The 15178-nt window shown below is 56.1% G+C and overlaps 1 protein-coding gene and 1 non-coding gene across 5 annotated transcripts in view; both read right to left on the reverse strand.

The window, feature by feature from the left end:
• Positions 1-15178, reverse strand: part of MSI2 (musashi RNA binding protein 2) — a 424197-nt gene that overhangs the window by 183537 nt on the left and 225482 nt on the right. The gene's annotated exons all lie outside the window — the stretch shown is intronic.
• On the reverse strand, positions 3155-3287 carry LOC115872953. The gene has a single exon (XR_004048145.1). It is a non-coding gene; the product is annotated as a small nucleolar RNA SNORA42/SNORA80 family (small nucleolar RNA).

Below are 15178 nucleotides of genomic sequence, written 5' to 3' on the forward strand. Positions count from 1 at the left end.
ACCCCTGAGGGCCTCGACGCTCTTCGCCCCCAAACTCCCTTCAACTGCATCAGCCGCTGCCACCATCTCTCCTGTGAGCGCAGCACTCCACAGCGCGGGCCTTCGCTGTCAGCGGGAGGAGGAGAAGGCCAAAGTCACGCAGGGCAGGGCCCGCGGGGAGCGTGACTGTCTGCAGGCAGTATTCCTCTGCCCGTCAACACAGCACAGGAGGCCAGGCATGTCCTGTGGCGTGGACGCCAAAGCCACGGTGAGCCCATGGTCTTTTCTGCATCTCCGGAGACAGGCGAGTCAATCCAAGCCAATGCATGTTCAGTGCGTCCTTAAACCGATTCTGACTCAAACCCGGAGACGGCTGGGCCCTCTTCCAAGAAACGTGAGTCACTGTGAGCTATCTCTTTCAGTTGTCTCCAGATCTCCTTGGAATTTGCCAGATAAAGAGGTGATTTGAAGGTTGTACGGAATGCACTATCTGCCTTCCACCAGGACTTGAGCATCCGGGTAGGGCCCCGGGTTGCGCCGGATGACCCACTTGCTTGCCTCCATCTTGAGGTGCCATAGCAACAAGAAATCAACGAGAAGTCAACAGTTAAATGAATAATTTACTGATTTCATAAGAACCTGCCTTGCAATTTATTGTTCTATTATCTTTCCTGCCCGTGTCTCAACTCCGCTATATAAACGCTGCAATCAAGCTGAGTAGCATTTGAGAATCTAATAAGCATATACAACTCGGGGCTCCAGGCGACAGGAAGAGATGTCCTTGGAGGGCAGCCCTGCTCCCTCGAGGTTGGATTCCACCCCACTGCCTTCTCCTCACCCCTTTGGCGAGAGGGTAAAACGTGAGGATGCAAATGACCTCCAATAAGCTTTACATCTCCAAACGAAATGCTTTTCTTCCTGGTGATAGCTGAAGGCAGAGATGAGTGGCACGCAGAAGTATTATGGGGAAGAAATATCACCGGCAAGGATCTACCAATTGTCACTTTCAAAGTCCCCTAAAGAGACCTAGTTACTGGCAAAGGAGAACAGCACACACACACACACACACACACACACAGTTTCAATGACAATGGTGGTGCTTTAAAGGCTCCTTCGGTAGCATCACTGATACCGTTTTAGTGGCAGAAGCGCATCCTGTCACTCAGCCTCAGTTTAAGGGGTCGTTATGAAGACAATACAGTGGCAGCAGTGTTTGCTGACTTCTTTATTCGGGTGGAATAGGTGGCAGATTATTTTGGTCCTGTGCTTCTCAGCAGAAAGGGTGCATCCTTGGGAAATGCTCTGCCTGCCTGCTGCTGCTCTGCAGTCTCCTCGAGGAAATCAAACAGAGAAGCAACTACTAAGCACGGGGAAATGCAGACTCCAACACCCTGTCACTTAGAACTCTGGTTGCCTAGGCCCTGGGTGGTCAACAGCTGGGGAGATCCCTGCAGCGATGCATTAATTACAGGAAACCCAAAGGAGAGGGTCTCCCCTTCTTCTGGGCCTGGGGGACCTGACCACCTCTGACAGTGAGTCATTGGAATCCTGGAACACCACCATTCCCTATCAGTGTCAACTCCAGCCTACCAAGCCTGAGACTGCCTTCCTGTCAAGACCTCCCACCCCTTTCTCTCCCAAGAAACCCTGAAACGGGCACAGCACGTTTAGGACCCAAGTCACACCTCCTTCAGACAAGCTCGCCTCACACTGAGGAGCCACGGTTCCGTGGCTGGGCTGTCAGCTGCCTCATAAAATCGTGTCACGCAAGTTACTCGGGCCAACTCCGTGGCCCCAAGACTGGGACAGCTTGCCCCCAAAGGAGAAGGTGGCAGCGTTGAGAACACAGGATTTTTGTACTAAATCTCTTCTATTTATAGCGCACCGTCTCTGCAGCTGAGGTCTGAAACCCAGCCAAGCTCAGGCAGAGGTAGGCCTGTTAAGTCCTGCTCACATGATCCAGTCTCGGAACTCTGACTGTATTAGGCACGGGCTTGGGCTCAGGCAGATACTCTGATGAAGGTGACAAGAGACCTCTTCTCCAGCTTGTGAGCCCCCGGGCGGCTGCGCGGGCCTGAACCGCAGCTCATGTCCAGCTGGTCTTGCTGACCACTTGCAGGGACCCTGCGGAGAGGTCACAGCGTGGTGTGCTTTTATTGTTTCAATCCCTCGGGTCCATTATTTCTGTTTCTTCTCATCTTTTTACTATTTTTCTTCTTCTTGCTTGCTTGTGGTTAAGGGAGACATTGATGGACGCGAACCCCAACCCTCTCTGTCTTTACAGCTCTTTCCCCCGTTACTGAAACGTGGTCATCGTTGGAGTCGGTACTGCAGCTCAGATTCCGGGCCCAGGGCTTGCAGAAGGCTGTGGTCTACAGCGGGAGCTCCAAACCCACTGTGAGTCTACACGCCCATCGGGCCTCCGTGGAGCCCTTTCTGATCGCTGCCTGACAAAGGGAAAAGCTGCAAGCAGCGTGTGCTTGCCCGGACACCCCTGGTCAGCCCTCCCCTGGGGGGTGGGTAGGAGTCTCCCCTTCTTGCCTGCGCATGCCCTTGATGGGAACTGGGGGACCAGGGCTCCATGGTTCTGAGCCACACCCCAAGGTCCTGCACCAACCTTGTCAACGTTTCCAGCCTACAGCAGTGCCTGTACCCCTGTACCATGGCCCTTCCCGCATTCTGCAGGCCCACCTCCAACAGCGATCTGTCGCCCATCATGACTGGATGGCGGAGTCCCTTGGATTCCCGTATTTCATAATGTGGCCAAGTGGATTCTATCAACATCCTTACGTTCTCATGGTGAAGGTCCCTCTCATCCGATTAAGTTTTTTGTCTTTTTGTCCCGTTTAAGGCTTAATAATGGGCGCTCTCTAAAGTATCTTTGCTTTTGGGGCCACTTTCCCCCAAAACAAACCCCAGGGCATCTGAAGGGGCCCAGGGTGCAAACGTGTTTTGTGACCCAACTGGACCTACCCAGGCTCTCAATGTGCCTCTGTAAAGATTACAGCCAAGAACCCCCTAGGGGCAGTTCTACTCCCTAACCCCTGGGGTTGCCAGGAGTGGGGGGGCTGACAGCTGACCCCCACCCACGCTGCAGGATGTGGGGTCACACGAAATGGGAGGACCCCTGGAGGTGCCAATTGTTTTTGTTGGTTGCTTACCTGCTTTTTTTTTTCACTGTGCAACCCACCTCGGTGCCTGAAGCCCAGGGGGTGAAGCCCAGCAATGGCTCGGGGCTACAGGTTGCTCTGGCACAGGACACTGTGAGAGGCCATGGGGTCGGACCTGCCATCAATCCAAACCCACGCACACCTGGTGCCAGTGGTTAAGCACTTGGCTGCCAGCCCAAAGGTTAGAAGCCACCCTGTGGGACCAATGGCCTGGAGATCTCCTCCCAGAAACTTAACAGCAATGAAACCAAGCCAGAGGCACGGCCATCCAGCCACTTCCAACGCCGATGGCCTTCAGGAGAGAGGAGAATGGCTCCGGGGCTTGTATCATTCAGGTGCACATGGCCACAGCTTTCTCCCATGGAGCAGCTGGTGGATTGGAACCACAGACCTTTCAGGCAGCCCAGCACGTGGTCACTGAGCCACCAGTGGCCCTGTGAGGATTACAGCTGAGAAAAGCCTCTGTGGTTGATCTACGCTGTCACGTACGACCATGGCGTGTTGGGATCAATCCGCCAGTGCAGGGTGCCTACGGCAACTACGTGAGAGAGAAGGGATAATGGTGGTGCGTTTATTCAAGCCTTGCATTTGAATTCCTGCAAGACCCTGGACACCTTACTTGACCTCTATATGCCTCGGTTTCCCCGTGTATGAAACATACAGATTCTCAAAGAGGATCAAGTGGACCGAGGGTGTGCACCAAAGGCTCAGGAAGGTGCCGTCCTGGCACAAAGTAGGCTTGGGGATGGGAGCGCCTCACTGCCCCAGTGACACCCCACCTCGGAGAACAGCCTTTCCCCATAGCCCTTCTTTTCCTGGGAACCCAAGTTTCTCTCCTGCCAGGTCTTGACTTGCCCTTCCGACTCCCGTCAAATGGGGTTGGATCACTCAGGGCTATGATGCGGTGTGGGGCTGAACCTTAAATGGAAAGACAGGCCTTTGGCGGACCTTGTCCCAAGCAGGGCTGAGCAAACAAAACAATTTCCGACAAGGACCACACAGTCAGCATACTGAGTCCAGAGAAGCAGCCCAGGGCTCGAAAACCCCAGGAATCTGTGCTCCCAGGGAAACGACCCTTTCCCGGACCCCATGTGCCCCACACACGAGTGAAGAAGGCCCCCCAGCCCTCAACGTCCCACCCCCTCTAAATGCCTAGCGACCACTGGACTCACTCTCCATCCAGCCCTCTGGCCACTCAAGTCCTCCCAGGTCGCTCCTTGGGGCTCACAGTGCCTCTCCCATCCTTTGGCCTTTTCCTCCACATTCCTCACCCCCCAGCCACACATTCCCTTCTCCTCTTCTGCCTGGCACTCCTTCACCGAATGGAAGCTCTGTGAGGGCAGGGTCTTGCCAACGGACACATCCCAGGACCTCGGAGGGCACGCCAAGGGCCATCGGTAAGCAGGCGGATGGATGGCAGAGCATGTGTGCGCGCAGAAGCAAAAGCAGCCAGGAAGCACTGTCTCAAAGGACCCCCACTGGGGTCCATGCCTGTTTTCTACAGGGATGACATCTGCAAGTCAGTGGCAGGAAGGCCCCAGTGCCACATCTATGAGCCCCCCAGGACTCTGAGACCCACGCTGTGCTTCCTCCTATCTCTGGGGCAACAACAGGAACCTGCGGAAACCCAATCATGTGGCGCTCGCTGGCCTTAAAAGTAACCCAAAGATGATGTCGGTGGTCCGGTTTGAGGGCAGACGGCTTCAGAGCCCGCGGCCTTGCCTTTTGTCCAGAAACTAAACTATTTGGCAAGGCAGTCTGATTTCAAGTCCAGAGTGAGCTAACAAAGGCTTCTCCGTCAAAGAGAATGACTTGGAATTTTGTGGTGGGACGCCATCTCGAAGCACGTATGTTCGAGCCAGGAGGACACTGAGGAGTGGGGCCTTGCAACCCCCTTGACTTGGACATACTGACTCTGACCACGGCTCCTTCTTGAAGCAGAGCACCGCTATGGCTTAACAGGAGACCCCCTGGGTGGACCATTGCCGATACTGAGGAGATGCCCTGAAAACCTCTCCGGGTGGGCGAGTCCTCATGACACCAAGTCGGGCAGGGGGTCTGGGCCCTATCCCTCACCGTGAACCCCATGCCCTGAGCTGCAGCCAACACCTGACAACGAGGAGGGGAGGTTCCTCTAAGCTCAGGCTGCTCTGGGGCGTGTGTCAAAGGGGCCAGCCGGGGGCCATCGGGGCTCTCGCTTCCAGAGAGACTAAACACAGACAAAGCCTCATCCCCGTGGAGTCCATCTGACTGATGCAGCCTCGTGGTACACAGGGGAACTCGGCGGTCATCTTTGTGGAGGCTGATCAGCAGGGCTGTCTGTGGCGGGGACACTGGGGGAGAGTCACAGGGAGGTGGTGGGGCGAATCGCAACCCATGAAGTCAGCAGTTGAGCACCGACTGCTGTGCCCCCAGGTGTCCAAGGCCTTTCACATACCCCCCCCTTAGGATCACTGCACACTCCCCACCCGGCTGCCAGGACTTCCCCAGGAGGGCCAGGGGAGCTACCCCCCAACAGCTAGGGGCAGAGGGCTTCTTCTGAGGGTCCCAAAGTCTACAGGAGTGGTCTGGCTCAGACAAAAATCCCTTTGACTTTGACTTCCTTACTTTCAAGCCCTGGTGATAACCAAAGGGTCAGCGGTTTGAACCCGTCAGCTGCCCCACGGGATAAAGATGTGGCTGGCCGCTCCATCAAGGTCACAACCTTGGACATTTGGGGGACCATTCCACCCTGTCCTGGTCGGCTGCTAAGACTCAGCACCCACCCCAGGGCAATGGGTTCGGCTTGGTTTCTTTGCAGTCGGCCCCCTCCCTAGAGGCCCCCCTGCCTGGGTGGGTTTCCCGTGCACACAGGGGGAGCGGGGAGTGGGATGACCCAAGAGAGGGAGAAAGGACGAGGGGCCAGAGTCCAGAGAGAAACCTGGGGGTGGGCTCGGACTTCACTCCGTGCTGTTGGATCAAGGCCAACTCTGAGCCGAGCAGGGTGTCAAAGGAAAACCCATTTCTTAGCAGCCGTGTCAAGCGTTGGGAGCAGGCTAGCTTTCCCTGCCAGAGTCTGAATCCATTAGCAAGCAGTCCGTGTGTCAGGAGGAAGCCCGGCTTGTCAACAGACACGCCTCTGTGAGCCCCCATGCTGTGTTGATGGCTCCAGAGTTCAAATAAACAGCTCTTCGCTCCCTCCCCCCCAAGACACAACACGGGTGCTCGCAGACACACACACACACACACACACACACACACACACACACACACACACTATCTGGAAATGGTCACAGGAGTCTAGGTTTCTGTGCTTCTCTACGGTGAAGGGGCAGGGGCGGAGTCTTGCCGCTTTGTTTCGTGAGCTCAGCGTGGGGAGGCGTGTGGGTACAGGGCAGGTGACCCGGTGCCTCTGCAGGGTGAAGGCAGGAGCCTTCCTGACCTGGCTCTAGCGCAGTGGTTCTCAACCTTCCTCAAGCCACCGCCCTTTCATACAGTTCCTCATGTGGTGGGGACCCCCACAGCCATACAATTCTTTTCATTGCTACTTTATAACTACAATCTTGTTACTGCTATGCATTGAATGACCCTGTGAAAGGGCCATTCGACGACCCCAAAGGGGTCGCGACCCACAGGTTGAGAACCGCTGCTCTGGAGCATCTAGAACTGGTCCCCAGTAGCCTCAGATTTATCACCTGCGAGAGGGGAACACTGCCAACTTCGAAGAGCCGCCAGGAGGATGCTACTGTAGTTGATAGTTGCCGATGCCGCGTGCCTTCCATCTCATGGCGACTCCATGTGCGGAGTCGAACCACGCTTCAAAGCGTTTTCACAGCTGTGACCTTTCAGAGGCAGAAGGTCAGGTCTGTCTCCCACCGCACCTCTGGATGGTTCAAGCCACCAACCAACCCTTGGGCTTAACCATCTGCACCACCCAAGGACTCCCTTGTAAGGGTACGGCAATACATCCCAAGTCTTTCACTCCCTAGGTGGGCAGAGCTACACGGAGGCGCTCACCAAGGGCAAGGCTGTCAGGTGCAAGAGGCCCGCCCGGATCCCTCAGCCACTGGGCGGAAGCCAAGCTAAGCAGGACCGTGCACTGATGCTAGTGGGAAGAAAGGATCACTGGGATTGGGAGTCCCCTTATTTCAGCAGCTAGCATGACCTTTGTTTGAGATTCGAACCCAGGCAGGTGACGTTAGGACTCCTGTTCTTGTCCTTCCCCGCAAATCATTTTACCAGGACCGAATCCAGACATCAATCATCCAATCGTTCGGTCATATCAGGCAGTGCTGTACAATCGCTCCCAAGAACCCCTGCTACCAGCTCACCACGAAACAGCTGAGCAGTTTGAAGACTTCACCTACAAGAGGGGCTCACCCTGCCCTCCCCCAGCGCTCTGATGTGAAGGGGACCCAGCAGACGACTCTGTGCCTTCCAGTTGACTTGGACCCATAGCCCCCCACTCCATGGACGAGAACCACGCTGCAGGGCCTCGGACGCTGTCCTCCGGGCAGCAGCAAGCAGGCTGCCGCATCTTTCTCCCCAGAAACAGCTGGCAGGTCTGAACCCCAACCTTTCTGTTAGGTGCTGCGCCATCAGGACTCCTGAGCGGGCCAGGAGATCCCTCCCCTTCGGAATGCAGTAGGGATGCTGGGGAGGCGGGGGGGTAGTATCTTCACTTAGCCACAGTTCAGGGGTCCCCAGGAAACATACCTGCTGTTATAACCAGAAGGAGCTTCGAATGAATGCAAATCAGCTTCGATAGCCCTACGTGTTGTGTTGTGAGCGGCAGGCACTAACCGTTTGCATGACAAACCTCCTACAAGATGCCGGCTAAACTGCCCTTTTGTGCCAATTAAAGATTCTCCAGAACACAAAGATAACACACCACTCGGCTGCGCTGACAACAATAAAACAATTTTAAGGGCTATTCAGAGCGTCAGTTCACAGTTGACACTGTCGGGAGGAGACTGTGGTGGCTTTGTTCTTCGATGCTGTTGCAGCTCCAAGACTGAGCGAGGGTTTCTGGGCCGGAGACGGCAGCCTGGGGGAGTTGGAAATGCTTTCTTGGAGTTTTTTAAAGGGAAAAACAAACAACTTGATGTTCTTGTGTGCCTGTGTATACCTACACACACACACACACACACACACACACACACACACACACTCCTCTCAGGGGCTCAGAAATGATTCACAAAGAGCCCTGGCCTCTCCAGGGGCCTGGCATATTCTGAGATATGGGGTTAGGGGTGGCACCGGCAGACAGACATTTCTGGCACCAATTAAACGAAACTGCCAGAACAAAGGCCCAAGGGCTCTTCCTGGTAAGTTTGTTCTAAAGACAAAACACCCCAAACAGTAAGAGATTAAAAAGAAAAAAGTTGGGTTGTTGGAAATGAGAAGTGCCCGTGGCGGGCCCCCAACTAAAGCCAAGGCGGGAGCTGATGTTGGGGAACAGGTGGTGAGGAGGGCCTGCTCAGGGCACAGGGTCCACGGCTCTGTCTCTTCCACTCCTGTCTGTGTCCACAGTGCACTTCCCACCCCAGCACTTGCCCACAGTCCTTGTCACCCACCCTCCAAGGACAGAAAGGACCGTGACTCACACTCAGTGGACCCCTGGGTCACCTTCAGGCCCACTGTGCCTGAAAGCAATGCCACGGATAGAGCACGAGTGTCCGCCGGGGATGTACCGTGGATGTCCGCCATGCATATAAGTGTGGCTTAGTCTGGTGCCCCCTGCACAGTCACCCATATGTTGGGGTCCATTGTGGCTCCTACACAGCCTTCCAACCCGGAAGGCTGGTCGGGCAGTGCCCCATCAGATAGCATCCCGGACGGCTCAACAAATGATGGGTGTGAAAGGTGGACTATGCTCAGGCCTGTGTCTGTCGGCACCTCAGATGTCCCCGTCAGCGTCAGAGATACTCTCCACATGTGCAACAGAACAAGGGCTAGACGTTGAGTAGAAAAAGCACCTGGGTTTAGAGTGGAGCTTCTCAACCAGGGTCGTTTTGCTCCTCGGTGTGGTCATCCGGCGCTAGTTTGACGCTGACTATGGGGGGGGGCGTGGGGGCCAGGAACTACTAATAGCTAGTGGGTGGAGGTAAAGGATGTGGCAACACAGCTGCTAAAACAGGCTCCCACACCAGAGAACTACCCGGCCCAAAGGTCAACAGTGCCGAGGGTCAGAAGCCCTGGAGCAGAGATGGGCCCTGCCACTTACAAGTTGTGTCCCCCTGGGTGGGGTCCTCCACCTCTCAGGGAGCCTTGGCATTCAGATACGGGCATGGAGGACAACTGAACTCACCCCACAGCAGGGTTCCGAGAAATGTTGACCGGTGCGCCGGCCCAGAACCAATAAACGGACTGTGGGTGTTTCTGGTACCTAGAGGCCCCGGACATGCCACTGTCGGCCTGTTTTTCAGGGGAGGGAGGGAGAGAGGGGACCGTTGCCCCGGGTGGCACAGATCAGCAAATGCCTTGGACTTTGCGTGAGAGCCCCTGCCTCTCATCATCCGCCTCCATCCTGAACTCTTGCCCCCTGAAGCAAATTCATTCATAAGAGAAGCATCTTCCCACAAGAAGAGCGGAAACGAGGAAAACAAAACCAGAGCGCAGCCAGATCGTAATAAGTCTGGGTCAGCTCCCATCAGCTGGTTATGATCAAAACTGCCTTCATGCTCTGTCTGCTGGGGCTGGAGGGAGGCCTTCGCCCATCGCAGATAAGCTAGCTCCCCAGAGTCACCACCACCCCAACTTTTAGAAAGAGCTGTGTTTAGGGCGCTGGGGACAGGGGTGCACCCTGAGCCCCAGCCCAGACTTGGGGCACAGTACCTGGATCCCAGAGGCAGCCAGGCACCCTCCATTCTCAACCAGCTCCCCTCCCCTACCTTCATAGCAAAAGGAAGGTTCCGGAGGAGAGAGGCCGTATTCTCCCCGCAAAGAAATGATTAAAAGCATTCATACTGTGGTGGCCAGGTTCCTCTGCCCCATTTAGAGGCTATTTTAATGGAAGAAGGAGAATTCCCAGAGGCGTCCCCACCCCCACCACCACCCCGCCAACGGAAATGCCCATGTCAGGGAATGTTTGTTTTCCTCCCTTCTGCAGACAGTGAATTCGACTCATGGCAGCGGCTTGGGGCTGGATGGGATCCACACAGAAGCTAACCGGAGTATTTGTTCCTTGAAATAAATCTCTTTGGGGAATGAGTTATATATACATCCGTGTGGGTGTGCGGGGTGGGGGGTTCTGTGAGCACAGAGTCACACACACACACACACACACACACACACACACACACACTATGCACTGCAGACAAAATACGCTGGGTGAATTCCCAGACAGGCGGCCTGGGCCTCTGGGAAGGAGTGCAATTCGCCAGTTAGCTTCGAGGGCATTGAGAGCAGAGCGGCTTGATAGGATGACTCCATGGTGGGTTGAGGGTGGGGGTAAGTGGTAAACAGTCCCTGAGAGCAGAGTCCTGGGAGGTCCTGGGCAGTGCGGTGGGATGGGGCCAGTGACCCGAAGAACCACCAGGGGTGGGGGGGGTGTCTGCCGGGCCCCAAGAACCCCATACTGGCTTCCGAGCCACCGCCCGGGGAACTTGATTCCGCCCGGGAAAGTGACCTTGATTCCCTCTTGCAGGTGAGCGAAGTGAGGCTCAGGGAGGTAGAGGGAATTGCTTCACCTCCTAAGGCTGGTAACCAGACCAAACTCTGGCCCCACCTCCACAGAGGGGTCCCCCTCTGCCCGCCATGTCCCACAGCGGCCAGAGGCATCTCCCGTCCTCGGCCTATGAAAACTGAGCTGGGTGCTATTGAGAGTCTACTCCCCAGAGTAGGAGTGCTCCAGGGCTTCTCAAGGTCATGGCCTCTTGGAAGCAGATTGCCAGGCCTTACTTCCAAGGCACCTCTGGGTGGGTTTGAACTGCCAGCCTTTCAGTTAGCAGCCGAGTGTTTAACCAACCATCTGCATCACCCAAAGGTTCCCTTTGCCAAACGTGCCTGGATTATCTCTCCCGGGGCCCGGGGACCTGATGGCGTCCACTGGGAAGCAGGCGCAGTGACCTCACTGTGGATGGCACGTTCAAGCCAGTCCCTGGGGAAGACAGGTGCCCCTGTGAGCTGCCTGGGAACCAAGCCCGAGTATTTTACAGAGAATTCTTCTGTTGAGGCTCAAACAGCCGCCTGACGTGTCTTTGGTGGGGATGCGTCTTTTCAGCTCCCACCTGCTCGCAGCACGGCCCATGCGCTGGGCAGGAACGAGAAGCGGTGTGACATCCTGCTTTGAATTTCCCAGGTGCCCCGCCTGTCTCTCCCAGACACACAAAGCCTCTGTCAACCAGGGTGGGGCCCCAAACCAGCGAGGCCACACCTCAGCTCTCTTGTGCCTGTCCCCTCTGTCTCTCGAGATCCAGAGGACAGCCCAGAGGCAGGAGGCCACTGAGGTCGAGAGCCGGAAAGTCACAGGCCCTGCCTGCGTGGCTGGTGGAGGCCCCGCTCCTCCCTGCTGACACCAAGAGCCTTCCAGAAAGCCAGGGCTCTGGGTACAGGTGGGCCTCCAGGCAGCTGCAGAGCCCAGAGCTGAAAGAGTGTGGGCCAGTCTGGACTAGGTAAGCCATGTGCTCAGCAGCTGTGCTCAGCAGTAAGCCTCCCACAGCTGCGTGCCCTAAATGGCATCCCACCTCAATTCTTCCTCTGGTGAAACCCACAAGAAAGCCATGGGCCTCCTGGGATTAGGAACAGATCCACTGTGCCCCTATACATTTATGACAAACGTGCCAGCCCTGAGCTCAGTGCTGTGCACACAACGTGCCCTGTGAAGACCTCAGGTTGCCCGGCCGCTACAATTACGTTTACTGGATTCAAGAAGCCAAGTTCACAGGCCAGGCAGGTGGTCCAAATGAGGGAGCAGGTGTCGGGGTCGGCGGTGACTATCCAAAGGGGCGGCCACCACCCAGAGGGTCCACTGTGCATCCAACAATGTGCTCACACACATCCCATGTGCGGCGCCCAGCCTCCGCCCCAACAAAGCCGATGGAGCCGAAGGGCCAACAAGCATATGTAGCAAGAGCCCTCGCTTACACGGTGGTCACTGCCTGGGCACGGTGCCACCTCAACCTTCTCGTCCCAGCGGCAGCAGACCGGGGCGATCATGAACCCCATCTGGAGGCCAAGAAGCCCGAGGTGTTGAGCGTTTAAGGGATTTGCTCACGTCGCAGTGTCGGGAGTGGGATTCGAACTCAAGGCACTGGCTCTAGTGCCGTGTTCTTTACTCTGTTCGTCTGCAACCCCTCCTTCCGCCCAGAGGAGCTGCAGGCACTGGCTGCCTCCACCCCTGCTAGGGACAGCAGGCTGACCCGTCACACACAGCCCTGTAGAGAAGCTTGGGACCCCATTCATTCATCCATCTACCAGCACCAAGATGCCTCTGCCCACAGTTCAACAGACGTGGGGGCTTTAAGGCGAGGGGGAGACAGTGGCTGCCTTCAGGATGTGCGAGGGGCACTACACGCAGCAGCACAGGCAGCACGAGGCAGGCTAGCCCCCAGCCTTCGGGGTAGGAAGGACAGCACCTGAGCTGGGTCATAAGCGATGCGGGGAGGTCTGAGAAGAAAGGTTCCTCCAACATTCGGTGCTAGGGAGGCACAGGGTGGCAGGTGAGCACCGAAGGACAGGACCCAAGGGTCCGGAGCTTCAAGAAAGTGAGCAGACCACCTGCTGGGAGGGGGCGCCTGCAAACAGGCCCCTTCACTTAAACGAACCTTGAACTTCTGCCCAGCTCCTTGGGACCCTGGTGTCCCGTCAGCTCTTCCCACCTGGCTCCAAAGCCCTGCTCTGGGTTAGGGAGGCTCCTGCGGAGAGCCTGAAGCGTAACCCATCCCCAGAGCAGAAGACGAGACGCCTGACATTTATGAACACCTTAACCCTTTTCTCACCCCTGACCATGGTCACACGCTCTCCCCATCCACCAAAACCTGCTCGGGGGCCCATTGACTTGGCCCCCTCGTTGTCTGTGTCTAAGTGTAATGGAAAAAATTGACTGTTTGCTTGGTGCAATAGGGCATGACACTGTTTACACAGAAATAATAGCCCAACTGTGATGGATTCTAAATCTCCATTACAGTGAAAGATTTGAAGGAGGAAAGCAGTTAGAAAAATAATTGGTTTTCTTGTTTAGTTTTAAAAATCCTTTATGCTTACAGATCATGGACTGCACACCTCCCTTCTGAGGGGCTTGCAAAGAGGGAAGATCGGAGCAAGGGACGAGGCAGCAAGCCCAGGACTTCTCGGGCTGCTGGGTGCCGGCAAGCTCGGGATGGCGTGGGTTTGGGAGCCCCAGGTGCCCCCTGCCTTGTGGGCTGCACCAAGGGGCTCTGGTTGGTGGAAGAAAGGCAAGGAGGGCAGGGCTGAGGGGCACTGGGGACAGAGAGGCTGGAACCCAGAAGTGAAAGGGAGAACGGGTCCCCTTCAGCCCAGTGCTCAGAAGTCCACCCCCCGAGGAGTGGATAAATGGACAGCTGGTAAAAGTTTGGGGCTTCGGCTTTTAGGAAAGAGGAAGAAGTCGCCAGAGGGTTGTTTAAAAGATCAAAATTGGACAGGCAAAGCCTCTGGTCTCGAGGGGAGGGGTCAGCTTGGGCCTCCTCTTGGCCACCTTTCAGCATCTCCCCAGGACCCTGGAACTTCACCTGCTCTTTAGAGAAACAGCAACTGAGCTGGAGAAAATGCCGGGTGAGGCCGGGGTGTCCCCTGGCGCCAGTTAAAGCCCGGGGCAGCTCTGCCTGTGTCCAGAAACAGAAGGTTCCGCCATCCCCCCTCAGAGAGGCCGGCATCACACCCCTTGGTCACACAGCATGGTGGCTCCACGTACCGCCCCCGGCTTGTCTCCAGGGGTGCAGCACCTCACTTCACCTCATGGCACCCCACAGGCGGGCTACTGCCCCCTTTGCCAGACAGGAATCCCAGGCTCTGTGAGGTGACTGCCAACAGGGCGCACACGGCGGCCCTGGAGCTTCGAGCACAGCGGGTCTGCCGCCAGAAGCCGAGTGCTTGTCCGCTGATGCTTTACACTGCGGGGCTGGGGCCCACCCGGAACTAACAGACCGCAACACCCAGGGTCGGGCTGGACCCAGAGGATACTCTGTGGCAGGGGTCTGCCGGAGACCCTGCGCGTGAGCCTGAGCAGGTCTACATGTCCGTGCAGGCATGTATCCATGCAGATATGTCTGAGTGCAGACATGTGTCCGTGCAGACATGTGTCCGTGCAGGCATGTATCAGGAGAAACAGGGGCATGTGAGAGGGGGTAAGGGTAAGGGGTATGGAAGTACAGCACTACCCTTTCCATGAGAAAGAAACCCCAGGTTTCTTTCTGACAGGAAGGTTCATACCTGCCCTTAAGGAGCCAGGTGGGTGAACCTGTGCGTGCTCATTGTAATCTAAGCTCCTGGCTGCCCGGCTGCCCTGGTCACGTCTCCCCCACCTCCATGTGAGCAGGAGACACACAATGTCCAGTCCTGGCTGGCTGCAGTCCTTGAAGGTGATGGTTCCATGTGCAAAGAGTGACAGGTTAAGGGGTTTCCTTGACGAAGAGTGAACAGGATGAAAATTCCCAGACATTGATCCAGCCACCTCCCCATCAAACCAACAAGCCGAGTGGGGGTGGGGTGGGGGTCGTCTATACAACTCAGAGAAAGAAGCAGGCCTTAGCTTGCTTCCACATAGGCCCAACTTCTACTGGACAGCCAGGCCGACAAGTTGCCGACAGACAACTTCAGAAAACAGAACTCAAAAAACGAAAAGTGGAGGCGAGATCAGGATGAGAAAAACGCACACACGTATGCGTTCAAGATCCCGCAGGACACTCCTGAATATTTTACAGATCTTGTGGGAGCCAGAGGATGCAGACCGCTTCTCCCAACTTAACCCAGATGGGGAGTCTCTTTCTAGTCCAACCCCCTCTGGGGAAGTTCTTTCAATTATTCACCAGCTTCTTGATTGTATTTTATGACGGGGTGGGTGGCAGGGTGGAGGCAGAGGAGAGGGGTAG

This window comes from Echinops telfairi, unplaced genomic scaffold, assembly GCF_000313985.2.
Source record: "Echinops telfairi isolate 266 unplaced genomic scaffold, ASM31398v2 ScPeMD7_7458;HRSCAF=8496, whole genome shotgun sequence".
Taxonomy (NCBI): domain Eukaryota; kingdom Metazoa; phylum Chordata; class Mammalia; order Afrosoricida; family Tenrecidae; genus Echinops; species Echinops telfairi.